Below are 21,915 nucleotides of genomic sequence, written 5' to 3' on the forward strand. Positions count from 1 at the left end.
TAATTCCTCATTCTCATCTGACTATTAAAGTGAATCCCTCTGCTGTTAACTTGATACATGAACTCCAACTACTTGAGGTAAGCTATAACCTCAGATTAATCAATACTCAATAAGTATTGGTCGGCAACTAAGTAATTGCGGATTTTTTAAAAATCAAAGACAATTTTTTCATGGAACTAAATAACATTATTCGGTAATGTATTGCCCATTTTGATCAATGACCTTTTGCCATCTTTCAGGCAGCATCATAACCCCACGTTCAAAAAACTTCTGGTTTTTATTAGCAAAAAACTGAATCAGGTACGATTTGACATCATCATCATTTTTGAAATTTTTACCATTCAAGGAGTTTTGTAAAGATCGAAACAAAAAGTAATCAGATGGTGCAAGGTCAGGACTATATGGTGGATGTGGCAAAACATCCCAACCAAGCTCCATTAATTTTTGCCGAGTGACCAAATATGTGTGTGGCCTTGCATTGTCATGATGGAATACAACACCTTTTCGATTTGTCAATTCGGGCCTCTTTTCTTCAACTGCATTGTTTAATTTCGTTAGTTGTTCAATGTAGACATCAGAATTGATCGTTCGGTTGGGTGGTAAGAGTTCAAAGTAGACAATTCCTTTGTAATCCCACCAAACTGATAACAAAACCTTCTTTTGATGAATATCAGCTTTTGATGTTGTTTGAGTTGGTTCACCTGGCCTGCTCCACGATCTTTTCCGCTTGATATTGTTGTAAACAACCCATTTTTCATCGCCAGTTATCAGTCGTTTTAAAAATGGATCATTTTCATTACGTTTCTTTAGCAAATCGCAGCTGCTAATGCGTTGCGTTAACTGTGATTCTTTCAGTTCATGAGGAACCCATGTATCGAGTTTTTGAACATAGCCAAGTTGTTTTAAGTGATTTTCAATGCATGTATGTGATACATGAAGCTTCTCTGCAATCTCACATGTTGTACTGTGACAGTCCGAATTGATTATTGCTTTGATTAGGGCGTCATCAACTTCAACTGGACGACCAGAGCGTTTTTCAACTTTGAGTGAAAAATCACCAGAACGAAATTTGGCAAACCAATTTTGACACTGCCGTTCTTTTAAGGCTTCGTCACCATAAACAGCACATAACTTTTTATGAGCTTGCGATGCGTTTTTCCCTTTGTGGAAATAAAAAAGCAAAATATGACGAAAATGTTCCTTTTGATTTTCCATTTTTCAACGAACGCCAAACGAAAACTACAAAACAGATCAAAAAACTTTTTTTACTGATTAACAGATGAATAGCCAACTATCAAATAACAAAATGTGTTTTACATTTGTACTACGTCTGCAAACCTAAAAATTCAACTGAAGCCATATATGTGTGAAACCCGCAATTACTTAGTTGCCGACCCAATAGTTAACATTTGACTGAGAGAAATGGTGATTTTGGAAGATTGACCTAAAATTGCAGAACTCCCCCTGGAATATCTAAAATCTATCTGCCTCTCAATCTAGCACTGGTTCTTCCCACTGCCCCCAAATGATTTCTTGAACAATAGATTGGAATGGTCTAAGTGAATGTAGTAAGAGAACATAAGCTATAAAGCCATTGCTCTGCCTGCTCTAGTATGCTGTCTGAGAGCCTGTGGGAGCAATACTTACATAGTCTCAGGTGATTTCTCAGTAGTTTGCCTATTATCCACTTCTCTTTTGCAAAAATACTACCACTGTGGTATTATCAAATCATTCCCACTTATGGTGTTTCTTTTTTACCACCTTGTTTAAATTAATCTCTATTAAAGTGTGTATAGTGTCTAATTGGCTGATGTCTAATTGGCTGGTTGCTATGACACATACTGACCACCAGGGGGGAGATACTCAACACAGGAGCTGCTGTGATGCCCATTGGCCATTTACGTACAGAGAAATGGCACAATGGACCTGCTGCCCACGAAGCAACACTCTTATAGCCCAGCCCAGCCCAGAAATGGCGGCTGTGGGCACTGGGTAATGATGCCACATGGCAGCACCCGGCTTCCTCTCCCTAGCAATTAACCTCCTTAGAGTTTCTTCAATCTAGGAACACAACTTGCTTTATAGCCAGGTGGAAAGATTTTATACTTTAACCAAATGTCTGTGAAGCGTTTTCCTGTGCCTCATCTCATTTGATTCTCACAGAAGTCCTAGAGTAGGTAGCTAGGACACTTGGTATAATTCTATTTTCTTTTTATTTACCAGAAAATGGAGATTTAGGAAGCTTAGAAATTTGACCTGACTGAAAAGAAGAAAGAAATAGCGGACCTTGAAAAGGACTTCAGGTTTTCTCATTGTGCATAATATAGTCAAACACTGCTGCAGTTAAATATTTTACCCTTTGTTCTCTCTGCACTATCTATAATAATAATCTGTTTCATCTTGATATTTACTGCCGTGTACCTTACAATTACCTGAAAGAGAAGTTGGGATGCTTCACTGGGCTGGAAAAAGTTTAGCTAAATAAGAAAGCAGGTCTAAGTAAGCAAGTTTATTCTATATATAAAAGGATAAGTTGACTCTCGCATGCACGATACATATAAAGCTCTTGCTGGTGCTAATCACATGCCTGTGTTTGATCTGTCATTGCCAATCTTGAATTTGGCTGACATTTCTATTATAAAGAAAGGACAAGTAGGAATATTAAAATATTTCTTCTAATTTATTTTCTTTCAATGTGCATGAATCTGTGCACTGGACCACTAGTTTTATTATATTTATGTTTCCCTAAAATATCTCTAGAATAAGGCAAATCATGTCAATACATTGGGTAATTTTCTATTATAATAAAAGCATTGTATGCTAATTAGACTGGATAACCTTCCAGAGGAAGTCTGTGTACTGAGAGTTTAAGAATGAATGAGATTGTCCCTGCCCTATGGAGCCCTCAGCTTTGTGAGGTCAGTGCTAGAAATTAGCAGAATAGTTAAGGTCTGGAGCTCAGAGTCTGCAAGAGGTCTCAGTACTATGCTGCAGTGAAAAACCCTGACATAAGCTGTGGATAAATGGCATTTGCCCTGGGCTAGAGGCAGAAGCTTGGACCAGTATCCCTGACCACGTGGCTTTAGCAGTGAACCTTGTATCTACCTGTATCCCAAGAGGCACATGTTGAAGAATTATCCTTGCCAGACCCATGTGATGCAGACTGTTAATGAGCCCTAACTCCCAGAAATGGTTTCCTCCTGCTTCTTCCAACAATATGGCTACTTTCCTCTTCATCATGTTCTCCACTTCAGAACCTCATGGTTGTTCAGGCAATTCTCAGACCTGATGGGTCTCTACTGGTCTCTCTCTGGGACTAAGAACATGGAGCACATTTCTTTGCATACTGTTTATTAAAAGCCATTTTTTACTAAATCCTCCACTAAGTGCAGGAGAAGTGTGTGTGTGTGTGTGTGTGTGTGTGTGTGTGTGTGTGTGACTTAATTATGTGCTATGATTAGGAGCTGAACAGATCAGTATAGAACAGCAGAGGGACTGATCAACTCAGACAATGTGAGAATGTGGTGAAGAAGAGTGGGGAGAAGAGGGGGTGGGGAAGCTGGAAGAAAGGGACAATTTACAGAAAATTGTATAAGTGGAATGCAAGACAAGATTTCTGCCTCTGAGAAACTGTCACCATAGGAACAGAGACCGCTTAACATGAAACAGTTAAAGAAAAATTAGAAGCTACAATTTTGTTGATGACCTGGACTATGCCAGGAGTTCAGAGAGGAACGATGGAGGGTGGATGGGAGCAGCTGAGAAGCCTTTACTCAGGGGACTAGGCTTGGGAGCCTTTGAAAGATGGGAAAATTTAATCAGGCAAAGAAAGGATGGCATTGCATACATAGATTTATAGAGCCCTAGTGACCATAATTCAATTGAGACTGTGTTCTATAAGCCTCGCAGAAAATTGGTTTCATAAAATTCTAGACACTTCTGAGATTATTCTTAAATTTCTTATGTGCATGATTTATAATATTCAATCCGCTCATAAGTACCCAGAAGCTTCAGCTGTTTTTCTGTTTCTTTTGTATGGCTGCTCCAATGTGCTTAGAACAGTGCCCTAAGCTTACAGTTTCTAGCAAATGCTTATTAACTGACCATACTGTCACCTTGTGAAGGAATAATTTGACTAGCATGTACTTTCACGCAGTGATTGTGTCCCACAGAGATCCACCCACACCATTTATAGGGCTTGAAGCAAAAGTCCAAATGAAGGCCATGTATTAAATATTTAAAAGTTCTGAATCAAGCTAGCAAACGGCTACTGAATACATTTAATCTTTCCAGTTCAACAAATATTCCTTCAAAAGGAACACGGGAGGCCCAGTTCAAAGTGAGACTTGAATGCATTCTCAGACTCTTCAGAGTTCCAGGATTGAGGAAGCAGCTTAGAAGAATGGACCTGAGCCCCTGGGCAAGACCACGTTGTTTTCTTCTCTCTCCCCCCTCAGGCTCCATTGAACACTGTCTCAGTTCTCACACTTAGAATAAGAGACACCCCAGCCAAGGTTTCTAAGCCACACCCTCGGAGGTCCACTCCTCAGTGTTAGGGTGCCCACACCAAGGAGATGATCCACTATCAGAAGAAGGATTAGGGACCTAGTTAGGGTTTGGGAGCAGGACCACTTGAGGAGGAGGTTCCAGTGTTTGGAAAGCTGATGCTTGGCTCACAGTAAGTACATCACCTTGATCATGGGAGGCCTTCCTGCCAGGGGAGGGGCAGCATAAGGCCTTCGAAAGCATATGGCCAGAGGCATGGGGTCCCACATGCCCAGGACTATTGCTAGGTATGGCGCTACATTTTATTGATAAAACTAGTTATCAAAATTATTTAAACGGCCAACTCAAGTTCTGACAGGTAATATATAAATTAAGGTTGGGATTCTAGTCTTTTTTACTCCAGAGCCTCTTTTCTTCACTTGAGTGTTTTTCTGGTACTGGAAAACCTACTTCATCCTCTGATTTTTCTTTTCTTCTCTTGAAAAATTAGGTTATGAAGGTTGGGTGAGGGAAGGAACTAGAGGTGGTAGGTGCAAGAAGGGAAGGAGTGAGAGTGGGAAAGAGCAGGTAGGAGTTTTGAACTTCAAATTGGCAGGCACCAAAAGTGGAAGGGGAAGAGTCAAGAAAGTAAAACCACAAAGAGAGAAAGGATTAGGTTAATGCTTTGGTTTTAAAGAACTGGCGATGCCTTTTAAATATTTAGAACTCTTTTAAGGGGGAAAATCTTACAAGTCACTTGTATATTACTTTTATTATAGTATGCTGTTTAAATACATATTAGCATAAAAACAGGTATAATTTTTATTCAACTATAAAACATGTGTAAATTTAGAAATGAAATATAAAGTAAAACTAGTCCATTCATTCATCAATTCAGCAAATATTTGGTATGCATTTATTTTATGCCAAGGATTGGAGTTATAATAGGGAAGAAGGCATATTAATCCCCTTCTACCATAGAGTTGCCTTATGGCAGGATGAAATGAATATTAACATTCATAACTTAATCCCTTTCACCTTTTCATTCATCTCTTTAGTCCCCTCTTCCATCTGGCAACTACCAATTAGTTCTCCGTATCTATGAGTTCATTTCTAATTTGTTCATTTATTTTGTTGTTTATATTCCACATATAAGTGAAATCATATAATATCTATCTCTGCCTTATTTAGCATAGCATAATACCCTCTAGGTCCATTCACTCTGCTACAAATAGTAAGATTTCACTCTTTTCTAGTGGCTGAATAATATGCCATTGGACATATGTAACACATCTTCATTATCCATACATACCTAATATAATCAATTATCTATCTATCTATCTATCTATCTATCTATCTATCTATCTATCTATCTATCTATCTATCTATCTATCTAAAGGCCTAAGTGACCAAACAACTGAATGACCTGACCGTTATCAGTGGTTGTGATGTGCACTGACCACGAGGGGGCAGACACTCAATGTAGGAGCTGCCCCCTGGTGGTCAGTGCATTCCCACAGTGGGAGCCCCTCTCAGCTAATTGATGGGCACCAGACTCTGGGATCATGGCTGTGGAGCAATCCTCTCCTGCTTCTGAGGCAGTGTGCTGCAGAGTGGAGGCAGGCGAGACAGGTGCAGCCAGGCCTGGCTCCAAACCAGCCACCTGCCACTTTGCGCACTAGTGTACCCCTCAGAGGATGTCGGACTGCCAGTTTTGACCCAGGGCCTGCAGGGATCGGACCGAAACCAGCAGTCTGACATTCCTTGAGGGGTCCCGGATTATGAGAGGGCACAAGCCAGGCTGAGGGACCCCACTGGTGCATGAATTCATGCAATGGGCCTCTAGTATTATTATAACTATGTGTGGTGTCAGATAAGTACTAGACTTATTGGGATAATCACTTTATAAGACATATAAATGTCTAATCACCATATTATACATCTGTATGTTAACTATAATTAAAAAATAAAAATTAAGAAAACCCATAAAATATTAACAGCATTTATTTATTGTAATATGAGGGAGTGTAGCTTTGCTGAAACTAAGTCTCTACTCACAACCTGGTTACAATTCTGACAGTTTTTTAGTCTACTGTGACCATACCATACTATAAGCCTAAGATAACTCAATTATTTGATCATTTGTCACCATTCATATTACTGCTAAATATCCCACAATACTAGCTGACTTCCATGAGACATAACCATAGCATTTATCTTTAAATTCATTTCTCATTAGCATGACAATTCAATAACACTTGATAATATGCAATTATAAGCATAAATGTAGACTCTGAAGTCAGTTATAACATGTCATTAAAATGATCCTCAAAAACTTGCTTTATTAAATAGATTATCACATAAATAAAATATAAAATTTTAAACTATATATTTTAGAGAATTCTACGATGCACAGGAAAAGATTCACAAAGCCTGGTTTGAAAAATATTGTCAGAAATAATGTAACATCTTTTTTCTTTCTCAGTTTAAATTTTAACAGTCTCTGACCTCTTCGAGGGGAAGCACCCATTGCTTTACTGGCATGTCTATATCTGCAATGCTTTTTACCTGTCTAGCACCAAGTAGATCCATAGAGATGGTTTTTAAGTGCAGGAACAGAGGAATGACTGAATAAATTCTGGGCTAAAAAATATTTTAGTTTCTGCTGTTGAAATTTCCCATTTAACCTTTGGCATGATAGAGATAATTTTCCTGTGCATTTGTAAATATTTAGTCATATATGGGGCAACATATATATGTTTTAATTAAGATTAGTTATTTTAGGTGCTGGCATCATAGCTCGGTTGATTAGTTTATCATCCTGGTTTGCCAAGGTTGAGGGTTCGATCCCCCATCAAGGCACATACAAGAATCAATCAATGAATGCATAAATAAGTAGAACTATAACAAGTCAGTATTTCTTTCTCCCATTTTTTCTCTCTAAAATCAATATGTTAAAAAAAAGAGAGAGATTATTTTAAAACTAAAATTACAGAATTTGGGAAAGGACTTGCTTCATTTGAATGGGACCCTTTTTACTCATTGATATTCCTCCCATTTGTATTTTCTTATACACAGTTGAAATTTTGTTGTGTGTATGTGTCCATGTATTTCTTCCTTTACCATTACTTTCTATACAGTTTAATGTTGAATAATAGTGCATAATCTCAACAGATATCACATCAATTTAATATTTACAGAATAAAGACACATAGTAGAATGAACAAAAATATAGATAAGGAAAGTAATAAAGTAATACCGATTTTGCCACCATGAGAAGAAAAACGCTCTTATTGTATTTTCTGGTGCCCTTTCAGTCTTTTTCTAATACCTGCAAATGTATTGTATGTGTTTTTATTCAAAAATAAAAGCCAACAGTATATATTGTTTTAAATATAGTATATTTAAAGCTACCAGGAAAGTGCTAGTGTGTAAAAAGTACAGGAGGGATGCCAAAAGGAAATCTTAGATGCACACTGCTGCCACATAGCTAAAATAACCACGTTATGCAGAGCTTTGAACCATCCGTATTTCCAGGGAAACTGTGTGACAACGGGTAAGGAAAAGCTGGGGATCAGAAGTGTCTAAGCCAAAGCCTAAGAATTAGAGTTGGAGTCAGGCTGGATTTTGTTGCCAGGCAACCAGCATTCCAGGGGGAGACTTCCAGACAGACATACATGCACAGCTCTGTCCCCCAGCGAGGCATGAGCTGAGCAGTTGTAAGTTTGGCTGGACCCCCTATACACACTGGCCTCCAAAGTCCAGGAGGTGTCCTGCCAGGAGAACATGCCCCTGACCTTCTCAGCTCAGTCTGTAGCCCAGATGGAAAGACATACAGCTCTGGAACAGACCTTACAGTAAAGCCCCAGGGGCTCACAGTGCAACCCTGCTCGGCATGATCTAAGATCTGGCTGTCATTGGGCTTTTCATGCCAATGGCTTCAGTGTGGTTGGGGTGGGGAGGAGTCCAGATTCAGAGCAGGAAAAGCCCAAATGATAAGTCTCTTCGGGAATAGTCAGGACTTGGGTAGAAATGTTTGGAGTAGGGGCATGGGCACTGAACAAAGTCTGTTCTCTGGGCAGAAAACACATATCAGATTGCTATGGATTTAGCACTATGACTTTCTTAATCAAACTGTTTAAAGTGGCAAACTCTGGTTCTTATAAGAATACTAGAGGCCCTTTGCATGAAATTCATGCCTTGGTGGGGAGGGGGGCTCTCCAACCTGCCCCCTCTCCAATCTAGGACCCCTCTGGAGATGTCCAACTGCAGGTTTAGGCCCAATCCCCCTGGGACAGCTGCCTCCTAAGCATTTGCCTGCCTGCCTGATCACCCCTAACTGCCTTCCCTGTTGGCCTGGTTATCCATAACTGCTCCCCCTGCAGCCTGTTCTCCCCTCACTGCCCCCACTGCTGACCTGGTTGCCCCACACAGCCTGCTCTTCAGTTGTTGTGTGAGGCTGTCTAGACCAATTTGCATATTACCCTTTATTAGTATAGATGACTAATCTGTGTCCCAAACGCAGTGTTCTAGAGGACCCCACCACCCTACAGTACAATTAATCATTGCCTGACACCTGAGAGGTTCTTGTACTTTTCCTGGAGCACAAGAGGAGGAAACTACTAATTATTGAACTCTTAACATGATTCTAGTCTATTAACCGTATGTTCAATATCCAAAAGTACTGAAAGTAAAGTTTTATTTTTAGTTCCTATTTAAAAAAAATCAGAGAAAAGCTGCAAGAATAGTCTAATTAATACTGTATGCTCTTCAACTAGATCCATTAATTGTTAGTGTTTTACCATATTTTTCTAGAAAATAAAAAGAATTAGATAAGTTTCTAGCAAACTAGTTTGGTAATAAAACTTTATCTGAAATAGTAGGTAGCTATATAAGATCTTTAGTCAATCTAATATGGTGAGAAATATATATATTTCATTTTAAAACTATTAATTATTTAATTATGTGGTACTGACTAAGTCTCTATCAGGGTGTTAGGTAATATAAAGCATATGAATTTTAATCTTTTTAAATTCATGTCTGTTCTGAATTTCAAAATACATCTGGGTGTAAGAATTACAGATGAGGGGTCATGAGCCTGTACTGTGTGCTAGATACTGTGCTGGACAACCGACTTTTAATCTCTTTAATCTGCATAACAGTTCCATAGAGAAGTCATTATCTCCATTTTGTAAGTTCAGAAACATTAAGAAAATCCCCTAATATTACTGAGTTAGCAAGTGGTAGATGCAGAATTTAAGTCTAGGTATATCAGACTCTATCTTAGCTCATTCCAGTACACAATATTGCTTAATTTCACTTTCAGTTGTACCCATGAGGAAACTGAGGTTATGAAATATCACATTCACTATAGGTCATTACTCTGCCACCCAGGCTGAAGAAACTGTCCCTATATTATGATATGAATGTCTGAAGTCAGTGAGAAATATCGTGATGATAACACTTTTGGATGACTCTTGAAGCTTATAGAGAGAAGTGGCATATATTATTTCTGCTCCTAGTCAATTGACCAAAAACAAATCACATTGCCAATCTCAATATGTGTGACATAGGGAAGTATATTTCTCAGATAAGGAGGGGAGTGGTTATTTGGGAATAATAATAAATCTACCAGTATTTTATGTGATTTACTTCTTTGCCTTGCTAATTTGTTTTACTGAGTTTTATATAAAAACTAGAGAGCCAGTGCATGAAATTCATGCACAGGGGGACAGGAGTGTCCCTCAGCCCTTTTCCAATCTGGGACCCCTTGAAGGATGTCCGACTGCCCGTTTAGGCCCAATCCAGGTAGGATAGGGCCTAAATGGGCAGTCGGACATCCCTCTCATAATCCAGGACTGTTGGCAACCAACTGCTTGCCTGCCTACCTTCCTAATTGCCCCTCACCACTTCTGCCTGGAAGCCTCATCACCCCTCACAACTCTCCTGCCAGCCTGATTGATGCCTAACTTCTCCTCTGCCAGCTTGTTTGCTCCTAACTGCCCTCCCCTAAAGGTCTGGTCACCCCTAACTGCCCTCCCCTGCAGGCTTGATCACCCCCAACTGCACTCCCTTGCAGGCCTGGTCTCTCCCAATTGCCCTCCCCTGCTGGCCATCTTTTTGCAGCCATCTTTTGTCCACATGGGGGCAGTCATCTTTAACCACATGAGGGCAGCTATCTTGTGTGTTGGAGTGATGGTCAATTTGCATATTCTTTTTATTAGATAGGATTAGATAGGATAGAGGCCTGGTTCATGGGTGGGGGCCAGCTGGTTTGCCCTGAAGGGTGTCCTGGATCAGGGTGGGGGTTCCCTTGGGGCATGGGATGGCCTGGGTGAAGGGCCTGTAGTGGTTTGCAGGCTGGCCACACCCCCTGATGACCCAAGTGGAGACCTTGGTATCTGGGATTTATTTATCTTCTATAATTGAAACTTTGTAGCCTTGAGCTGAACCAAGCCTCCTGCTTGCTCCATGGCCGCAGCCATTTTTGTTGGGATTTATTTATCTTGTATAATTGAAACGTTGTAGCCTTGGTGTTATTGGGTTGCCAGGGAAAGCCCTAAATTGCTCTCTCCAGTTCCATGTCTGCTGCCATTTTTCTTGGGATTTATCTTCTATAATTGAAACTTTGTATCCTTGATTGGAGGCCTTAGCTGGTCAGGATGTGTGGAAAGCTTGGCTTCCTCTATTGCTGGGGAAACCCAAGCCTCCCTCCTGCTCTCTGTGGTGGCAGCCATCTTGGTTGGGTTAATTTGCATACTCACACTGATTGGCTGGTGGGCGTGGCCCGTGAGTGTAGTGGAGTGATGGTTAATTTGCATATTACTCTTTGATTAGGTAGGATATATGGTGGAGGCAGATAGACCTGGATTTGAATCTACAAATCTTTAGAAATGTGAATAAGGGCAAGTAATATAACCATTTGAGGCTCAGTTTTCTTATATGTAGAATCAAAGGGTGCTTCTTGGTAAATTGTTATTATTGCTATGGCTTAATGAAAAAATGCTTTTAATGTGTTTTCTTTTGATCCTGATTAAGTGTACTGGACTTGATTAAGTGACTATGTCCCCATCCATGTGTCCTTAATACATTAACATGATGTCTTCAATGGAAACTGACATAATCTATATCAGAAGGGGATACAGGATTAACAGAGGCATCCCAGTTGTAATGAACTCCTTTTAGGCTATCAATGACTTTTTTGCTATTTTAAAATTTTGTCTCCAAGTATGAATTTAACCAGATGGCCAGTGATAAAATCCAAATCCCAACACTTCCCAGTATCTATAGATGCCAACATTTCCCCTCTCATAATCAGTTCTCCAGTAAATCTGAATTAGGGTTTCTCTTTTTTTAAGGGAGGCTGTTTTGCTTTTATTTTTAAGTATAACCCCATGTCTGGATGTTTCCAGTACACTTCTTTGGAGAGCAATTTTTATGATTAAGAAGTTAAACAATTTTTTGTCTTCAACATGAGCAGATGGTGCTTTTCAGTGTCTTTTGGAAGGTGCTCAGTATCTCTTGTACAGCAGAATCTGAAATGTGAATTGGACATCAGAAAACAGAAAATATATGCAAAAAGAAAACTTATATCAATTCTTTTTCCTTCCTGGAGATTTTTTCACTTCAATATAGCATTATTCTTGGGATAGTCTGACATTATTGAAATCTCAGTAGAAAATCTGAGCTTAGGTGTCTCTCAGGCAGAAACTTAAGATCACCTGAAATGAGTAGATTTGTGAAAATTTTAATTTCATATAACTGCATTTGATAGTAAATATTCTAAAGTTAGGTGTTAATAGGCTTAATCTTTAAATTGGCAATCTGATCATGTTTGCCAAGGTTACATGTAAAGAGTAATGTACAGAAGTATATATTTTTTTTAAAAATATATATATATTTTATTGATTTTCCACAGAGAGGAAGTAAAGAGGGACAGAGAGTCAGAAATGTTGATGAGAGAGAAACATCGACCAGCCGCCTCCTGCATACTCCCCTCTGGGGATGTGCCCGCAATCAATGCACAGGCCCCTGACCGGAATCGAACCTGGGACCCCTCAGTCCGGAGGCTGACGCTCTATCCACTGAGCCAAACCGGTCTCGGCCAGAAGTATATTTCTTTAAATATTTTTCATCAGCTTCCCCTGAACAATATGTTTTCTACCTCTATAAATTATTGGTTCCCAGCCAGGCGAACTGCTTAATTAAAGTGATGACAAGTACTTGGCAAATGAAGTGGCTTGGCTCCTTCTATGTTACACTATTTAAGATACATTCTAATCTTATATAGGGGATATGCATATGTAGATAATTTCATTAGTTGTGGCTGTGGCCCATCCAAATCCTTTCTGACAGTGGCACCAAGGGACATTTGAGGGTAAACATGGGCATTGTTCCTGTACTTCCCAAGACAGACATCTGGAATGGAATCTTTTTTTTAAATAAAAAAAATAACTTCTAGACATTTTCTTCCCCACTACCCTTTCACATTCACTAGCCATAATAGATGGGTGGAAAATACAGAACATAAAAGAGAAAAAAATACATTTTTTTCTTATTTAATTTGGACAGTCAACAGGTATATATTTTTCCTGTGTTATGAAAATGTAAACCCCAAAAGGCCTGGGAAATTTGCAAATATCCCTAGGCTCTCTCCTGGGTATGGAGCAGGAAAGAGGCACTAGATAAATATTGAAGGTAAAACACACACACACACACACACACACACACACACACACACAACCTTTGCACATTGGCAACTAACTCCAGCTTGTATTTCAGCATCGCTCATTATCCACAGCCTTCTTTAACCTTTCCTGGTTAAGCTGAGGCCTCCTTTCCTTTGGGGATTTATTTATATGTGTGTGCATCTACCTCTCCTTCCAGACTGTAAGCCATATGGGAAGAAGATCCCTGCTTTATCAGGGCTCCTGAACCCAACACAGGATCTAGTGACTAGTAGGCACTCAGTAAACATGTGTGGGGTTGATGTGATTGAATTTACAAATGGAGTATCATTCCTTGTATCTGTTGAGTATCATTGAGTCATTCTGTCAGTGCTTAAGTTTTTTCCACAGTAATGACTTGAAAATCCATTTAGTCCTTCTGGCGAGTGGAACATTAAGTCCCTCTCTGGATAATTGTACCCTAAAAGGATGATGTGTTAGTGGTAGTGGTTTTCATTGCTAAGAGCAGGAACAACATGTAATGAATACCCAGTATGTTTTAGGCATACCTGTTCTATGAGATGGGTATTTCTAATCTTTGTTTTACAGATGGAGAAACTGAGACATTAAGGAACTAAGCAATTTGCCCATCCTCACAGCGCCAGTGCTATGCAGAGCCAGGCATTAAAGTCGGTTCTGCCTGAGTGATTCCAGGGCTGTAAACATTATTCTGCATTGCCTTCCCACAGTCTGCCTTGGCCCATGCCAGAAAATCATTAAATGCTTGCAAAAACTTGGTTCATTAAATTGTTTTCTAAATACTTGTGAAACTTTTCAAAGTCATTTCAGATGAAATGTTTTCCCTCTAACATGCAAACAACTTGTGCACTCTGGTACGAAAAAAAAGTTGTTTTGCTCTGAGAAGTTGATTGGTATACTTTCTGTTTTACCATCTAGATTTGCTAATGAAAATAACAAATCATGGTGGTTAGGATCGTAACAAATCCCTCTTAAAGCTGCACTGGCATCATCTTCCACCTTTGTATTTAATAATTTAATGACTATTATTGAAAATTAGTCTGAAGTTAGTGAATAGTCATTTAAAAGTTTGTTGATCAGGGTTATATTGGATCTCTTACCCTTTGATTACACTGCTTTTGAATTTCTTTAGGACTTCAAGGCTAAAATGTTAAATAGCTCCAGGTTGCTTAGACATAATTTTATAATTTCTCTTTTAGTCTTTTTATTCAATCCAAGTACCATATCACCCTTTATTCTCTCCCCCCCTAATATTTACAAATAGAATTTAATCATAGCTTAGAGACATACTTGTTTTCCACTTCAAGTAAGTCCATCACTCCATGACCTAATATCCTAAAGATGAAATGGTCCAATCTTAGCCAGAAAATGCTTACCAGAGATAACTCTAAAACACCAGACTATGAGGCCATTTGAAATGATTATTTTCTTTCTCCCAAAGTGGGACTCTTTCTTTTATAAGTAAGAAAGTGAATATATATCTTGATTTCAGGATAAAAAGCAGTCTAAGGACATATATCATATGTGGGCATAGCTTAGGTTCCTTGTTATACCATTGTTCTCAGCTAATTAAATAATCCTCTTTGGGCTTAGAGGTGCCAGGCTAATGTATAGTATTTTGCCACAAGAAGTGCCATGGTACCCATGTTTCTGCACGAGTTCCTGCCACAGATTACAGGTTCTACAGAGTGAGTGCAGGTCCAGACACAGGATTCAGGTGAAAGACGCAGCACATGTTGGCATTACTAAGTTGCTGCTTATGTTCTGCTGAGTGTAATGAAACACAACCTCAGAAGTTGTCTGCTGCTAATAAGTCAGTCAGTTAAGTAAATGGCATTTTCAGTAAGACGGTGATTGAAATTAGTTCTTTGAAGGAGAAGTGACCATCTTACTTAGCAGGGGTCAAGGATTTGAACTGCCAGAATTTTTCCTCCAACCACACAGGTAAGGGGATACCATCAGTAATTAGCGAGAAGAGAAAGGGAGGAATAAAGGCTGATATGTGAGCAGTAAGTGCTCTTCAAACGTTCTGTATGTAATTCTCCTTTAGGAGTGTGAATTTTGTCATCCTCAACTTTTTGTTATCTTAAGGAAGTCCTGAGTTAAAGGACCTTTGTAAATTCTGTTGAGGACATATCCCTGAACTTGGTTGACTCTAGCTAGGCTGAGTATTATAACCAAGACTGGTGCCAGAAAGGACAAATCCAGGCACAAGAAATTTACTTCCTATCCTCATATTACTGTGTATAAAGGAATAACAATAAACATGATTTGCTAAACACATTAAAAAAAATAAGACTGCAAATTTTAAAGTCCAACCTCAAATCACTAACAATCACTGAAAAAAAAAGGGGGGGGGGGATGAGCAGGAATTTCTCTAACTCCTGGACTCTGGGGTTCTCGGTGCTCTCTTTATAACTCTTCTTTGATTCCTTTTTCTGCTTTTTACAGATGACCATGTAGGTGTCTTTTTCCAATCTTTCTCATTTTGCTAGTGTAAGTTCTCTTGTCTTATCACATTCTGACTTGAAGAAGACTTCATTGCTCTTTCTCAAGAAAGAAAAGAAAATACCAAAACTCCTTCCTCTGTTCCTAGAAGGGAATATACATATTATTTCTTCTGCCTTTGTTTTGGTTTCGGACACAAGCCCGTTCCCCACCAGAATCTGATTTCCTAGTTGGCGTGCCTTAGAGCATGCGGTTTGTTTCCTCCGAGAAGGTGTCAGTCCACACAGCCTTCACCCTTTGTTTCCTTTGGAGCTCTCTCCTTAAGGAGGGTGCATTGTGGTATTTAAGGACATGAGATTGGAGCAATAACAGTTCCATTTCATTTCAAGGGTCGCAATCATTCCTTTAGAGTCCCTAAGAAAATTCTGTAAAGTACCCAGCATCTTACAGGGGCAACTCATATCTGAAAACAATAGCCACAGATCAATAAATGCTGACATTTAAAATATGTATTTTGGGAAAACAAAAAGGCATTTAAGAGGAATAAAAGATGGGGCATATGTCTGTACTGGAAACTTTAAGTGATCTTGGATAGCATTTGGGGCTAGCCCCGTCCAGGACAGCATTCAAAACCACCAGAGGTATAGGCCTTAGACCTTGGGCCACCCCCAGCTGCTTATTTCATTACTTCTTACCATTGGCCTTCCTGATTCCTCCACCAGGCATCCTTATCATTGGATGGTGGTTTACTGCTGGGACAGAGCCATCCCCGTAGGCACCTTTGGAATTGTTTGATCGTGCTTTGTTTGTTGCAGTGCCTGGGAAAGCTTCTGGCCTGTAATAGGAAGAGTCCAGGGGTGCTATGCAGCCAGCAAGGTATGGGCCAACATGCACCATTGTCTGCCCAGAATACCAGCAGCATTCCCACTCAGAAATACGGCATTTCTTGAATTGCACCCCAGTTTTGGGATGGCTAAGCTGGCTCTTGTCTTTGGACAGGTTATTGATTCTGGATTCTCACAATGTGCTTCATCCAAGGTTAGTAATTGGCCTATGATCTCCACCACTTGGCTTCAGCCTGAGCAGAGAGGCGTATTTGGCAAAGAGAAATTTGGAAGCTTGCCTTAGTGTGCCCCATCCCTTCTGTTGCTGACCAGGTGAACTAACTGTTAGGCAGGTTTACAAATGCCTGTTTGCCCCATAAGCTTCCAGCTGCAAAAGTGAAAATTCACACCAGGTAAGAAAAGTGAATGTTAGTGCCATTTTTTTTATTGCCCTTACACTGCCTCCAAACTGAAGAGTCTGAAAAACATCTGTGCTGGCTGATGTTGTAAAGGTAAGTGTTGCTATGAGAGTGCCTAGAATACAACATTTATATAAAGAAGAAAATAGAGAAGATTCTGGACTGATGTATGAGATAGCTTTTCACTTTTTCATAAAGGTTTAAGTCATTTGTGGGAGGTGAGGAGGCTTGGTAATAAAGTATCCAAGTGGTGACTCAAGAATAGCAGGAAAGAACATAAAAGGTAAGTTCTGAAAACCTGAGAAATGGTAGAACTAAAGGAGAAATTGATAGATGTGACAAGCAAATTGTGTATCCATCAATTAATTAGGGATCTGAGGTTTATCATCACACTCTGATCTACATTGAGAAAGTGGTTATTGTTCATCTCATTTTAGGGTAAAAAATAGATTAATATTAAAAAAATATATTCAATTTTTATCTAGTCCATAAAACAACAACATAGCTTTGATATGTTTTGCATCTAGTTACAACATCCCCCAGGTCAGTATTTTAAAACACTTATTAAAAACAATTCTGATCTGCCTGGCCAGAGTGGCTCAGTGGTGGAGCATCAGCCTATGAACCAGGAGGTCGCGGTTTGATTCCCAGTCAGGGCATATGCTGGGTTATGGGCTTGATCTCCTGGGTGCAGCATGCAGGAAGCAGCTGATCAATGATTCTCTCTCATCACTGATGTTTCTATCTCTTTCTGAAACAAATAAAAATATATTAAAAAAAATAAAAGCAATTCTGATGTAAAAACTATTGCAAAGTCTTTTTCCAGATTTTTATTAAAACATTATCTACAAGTAAGAATCTCCAGAACCAAAGGCATACTGAATGTCTGAAATCATGTCTACAATTACCTCCAGAAATGACTTTTCATAGCAAAATGCAGAAAAATAAAAGTTGAACCACTTTCTTTTAACCTCCTCAATTGGATTAAAAAAATGAAGTGCTGAAAATCTTGGATATGAATAGCACATTGTTTTATTTAAAATTTTTAACTTACAGCTGGGAATATTTTTAAAACCAAGTTGTATTGTTGTCAGGAAAGGGATACTAGGAAGAAAGGTTAAGGGAAAGGTTATTTTGGATACATTCATCTCCAGGTCTGATCAGCAGGTGCTTTCTAATTTTTGTTGTTCCCAACCTATCTTATGACCTAACACCACTAGGATAGTTTGAAGATCTGATAAGTTCATATATTTCAGTTGGTTGCAATATGCTGCTGTTTTCTTTTTTGATGTGTTCTCACATTTCTCATAACTATTGTTTACAATTACATCTGGCCCAAGAAATATAAGCTCCATTAGTTTTGTGTCTCTGCAACTCTAATATCTAGCAATGTGCCTTGACTGATATTAGGTGCTCAATAAATGATTTTTTAGATAAATGAGTAAATTAATTATTTATTTCCTTAATTAACCATTTTATACCACAAGTTTATACTTAGTAAATTGAGAGTTTGAGCCATGATACTTTTTTCTTTGTGTTCTATTCAAAGCCAACCAATGCCAATGCATCAAGCATTCTGAACACTCTTGAGTACTATGGTATAAAATTAAATTTAAAATTTAACTATGCCCATGACTAGTTTTTTAGGTTTTCTGCATTGAAATAAAGAAGTATCATGGTTCAAGTACTTGTTACATGGGAAATAGGATTTATGTTACACTATTCATTAGTTTAAGAAATCATCATTTATATGATAAGCATCTTCAATGTAATATACTTATCCTTTAATCCTTTTGTATTTATGCAACCTAAAAAGATGGAAATATACCTTTAAAAAAATTCAGGCTGTTTCAGCCCTAAAGGCAGGTGCTATTTAATTGGCTGGGCTGTTGGGTGACTGACATAGGGAGGGATTCTGAAATAAGTTGCCAGCATGGCATTTTAATGTCTGCATGTTTCAATAGGGATTCACAGTTGAAATTGATGTTTTGAGTGAACTCTCAGTTCTATGGAAGGCAGCCTTCAACATAGGCTGGGGCGAGCTGATTCTGCTGTCAGCTGACTTTTTCCTGATTATTACTTAGTCAGACTTGGGTGATCTTGGTACAGCCTTATAGTGATTTATTTCTCCCATAAGTATTTGCCCTCTCCTGGGCCATCCATTTCTGCTCCATTCAATCTTAAGTGCTATGATTACTGTATTCATCCCACGTGATTCAAAGTATGGTTCTTGTCCTTTGAACAAAAACAACACATCACTTCATAGTACTCTTATTATTTTCAGCTTGCTTGTGAGAAGCCTTTGAAGTGGGTTGTTTTTCTAGGCTGTCAATGATTTGGAATTTTTGTAGACACTTCTGCTAGTATAAATTATGCTAGACTGGGTTTTTTGTCATTTGAGTACCAGAATTCACTAGTACAAGAAAGATGTTGGAATTAAAAGAAACTTGATATCATTCACACTTGGATTAAAATGTATTCTGTACCTATGTTGTATTTTCAACCAAAGTATATTTGAAATAAATATAAAACTTTATAATATATAGATAACATACAACATATTTTGAAGTTGATTACGGTATCATATGAATCAACAATAAATAATGATTCTGACAATGAATATTCCCAGCCCAATGCTTTTCTTCACATGAACAGATCTACTTCCTAACTTCCATAATCCCAAAACCACATTGTCCTTTCTTAACTAGATTGGAAGTGTACTTCTCCCCTTACCCTGTCTTTTTCCTTCTTTATCATTAGAACACACACACACACACACACACACACACACACACACACACACAAAACATCAGTTTTCCTCCCAAGAGCCCTCACAAACCACTCTGTTCTAAATGCATAAGCTTTATTGCCCTTCTAAACAATTGCCTGGTGACATATAATTGTCCCGAGCTATCAATACGTTATGCATTTCTGAAATCCAAGAGTTATTTTATGCTTTTTAATAGACAAAAGTGTCAAATATTTCATTTTTGGAAGGCACTCAGTAACTATTTGATTTTTAATTGAACTAGAAATTTCATCCTTGTGAGGTAGTAGGTATTTTATAGAATCCTTAAAGGAATGATCTATCTTTGCTGATTCACTTATGGCCATTTTGGTGACAGACAGAGACCCAGAGGAGCTCTGGACTATCATAGCTATCAGGCATATAGAGCCCTAAGGGGAACAAATATTTTACAGCTGCAGTTTTGTGGAGGGTTCATCCTTAATACTCTGTGTGAAGCTCCATATTCATACTGATTAGCAGAGAAGTTAGTAATTGATATTTTACTAATTTAATCCAACCTCAAAACCACACAGTGAGTTTTTCCCCCAGTCTCTGGAAAAATGAGAATTCTAGTATTCGCTGTGCTACTGAAAGACAAATATTAGGCTTTAGCATGTGAAACCATCTTTGAATTTGGAAGTCATATGAGAAAAGAGGATCATTATGTGTTCCTCCAATTCACTATAGAAAATCTTGACCTTTGGCTAATTTGCTACATTTTCCTTTTAAAAGGATTCTCCATTTCCATAATGATTGAGTATAATATATTTCTTATTGTCCAAAATAGTGAGCTGGCAGCTTGCAATATTAAAAATAGCTACTATATTAGCTCTATATTCTTGGGCAAGTTGCTTAACTTCTCTTATTTTCAGGAACTTTATCTGCAAATCTAAAGAATGGAGTTCTAGGAAATATGAAGAAGCAATTTTTAAAAAAAGAATGAAATGCATGTGAAAATGAAAAGAAATTATGATTTTTATTCTACTTCCATTGAAATCCAGTTGTTTCTCTATTAGATTCCATATAAGAACAATGAGAGAAAGCAGATATTACAAGGGGTATAGGACTTCTTGGTAGGAGAAAGGAAGATCTTGGTGTTCATAGATGATGAAGTATCATCAGTGATGCCCCTCCCTCAGGAGCTCCACTATTCATGTTGGGTTCAAAGCCTTAGAGTTTTTTTTTTTTGTTTTTGTTTTTTGTAAATATATTTTTATTGAGAGAAAGGGAAAGGAAGAGATAGAAACATCAATGATGAGAGAGAATCATTGATTGGCTACCTCCTACATGCTCCACACTGGGGATCGAGCCCGAAACCTGGACATGTGCCCTTGGTCAGAATCAAACCTCTGATTTTCCACTGAGTCAGTTGGCTTAGGGCCTAGAGTTCTTAATATTTCATTTAGTCATGTGCTGTGTATATTTTACAATGGAGGTCCTTAGCACTCTTAATTCTAAATCCTTTCCCAAGGCGATCTCACTCACATCCAAGACATCAATGATCATATATTCACTGATTACCCCAAATGTGTATCTCCTACCAAAATCTCTATTCAGACCTGCTGACCTTCATAGCCAACTGCCTTCTCAGCATTTTAACTTTAGTGTCTTGTAGGAACATCAAACCAATGTATCCAGAACGGAGTTTATGACTTTCTGCTTGATAGGTCTACTTCCCCAGTGTTTCCCATATAGGGGATTGTCCCTATCATTTGACCTTTGGTCATGCCAGATACCATGACTCATTTTTTTCTCTCACCACCTTTCACATATCAGTCAATTTAAACACCTAAATATTTCTTAAAGTGTCCTTTTCTCTCCATTTCCATGGCTATCAGTCTAATTCACCCATCATCATCTCTCATGTCAACTGCTGACTGATATCCCCACATCAATTTTGTCCTTGCCATTCATATTTCACACAGGAGCTAGAGTGAGATTTGTAAGTGACAGACTGGTCATAATTTACCGCTGCTTAATATTTGTTGATAGCATTCCATTTTTTATATGCTGTATAATCTTTAATGATAGCCCACAAAATGCTGGGTGATCACCTCCTGCCGGCCTTGTTTTATGCCAAACCGTTTCTTCCTCCTTGAACTGTAGCCTCACTGCCTTTTCTCTCAGTTCCTTAAATATATAATTTCTTCCCATATTGGAATTTTTGCACATGCTTTTCTCTGTATCTGGAATACTCTCCTAAAGATTATCTTTAACTGAATATTCTCCTAAGGACTTTCTCCTCT

The sequence above is a fragment of the Pipistrellus hanaki genome, assembly GCF_964339955.1.
Source record: "Pipistrellus hanaki genome assembly, chromosome: 9".
Classification (NCBI taxonomy): domain Eukaryota; kingdom Metazoa; phylum Chordata; class Mammalia; order Chiroptera; family Vespertilionidae; genus Pipistrellus; species Pipistrellus hanaki.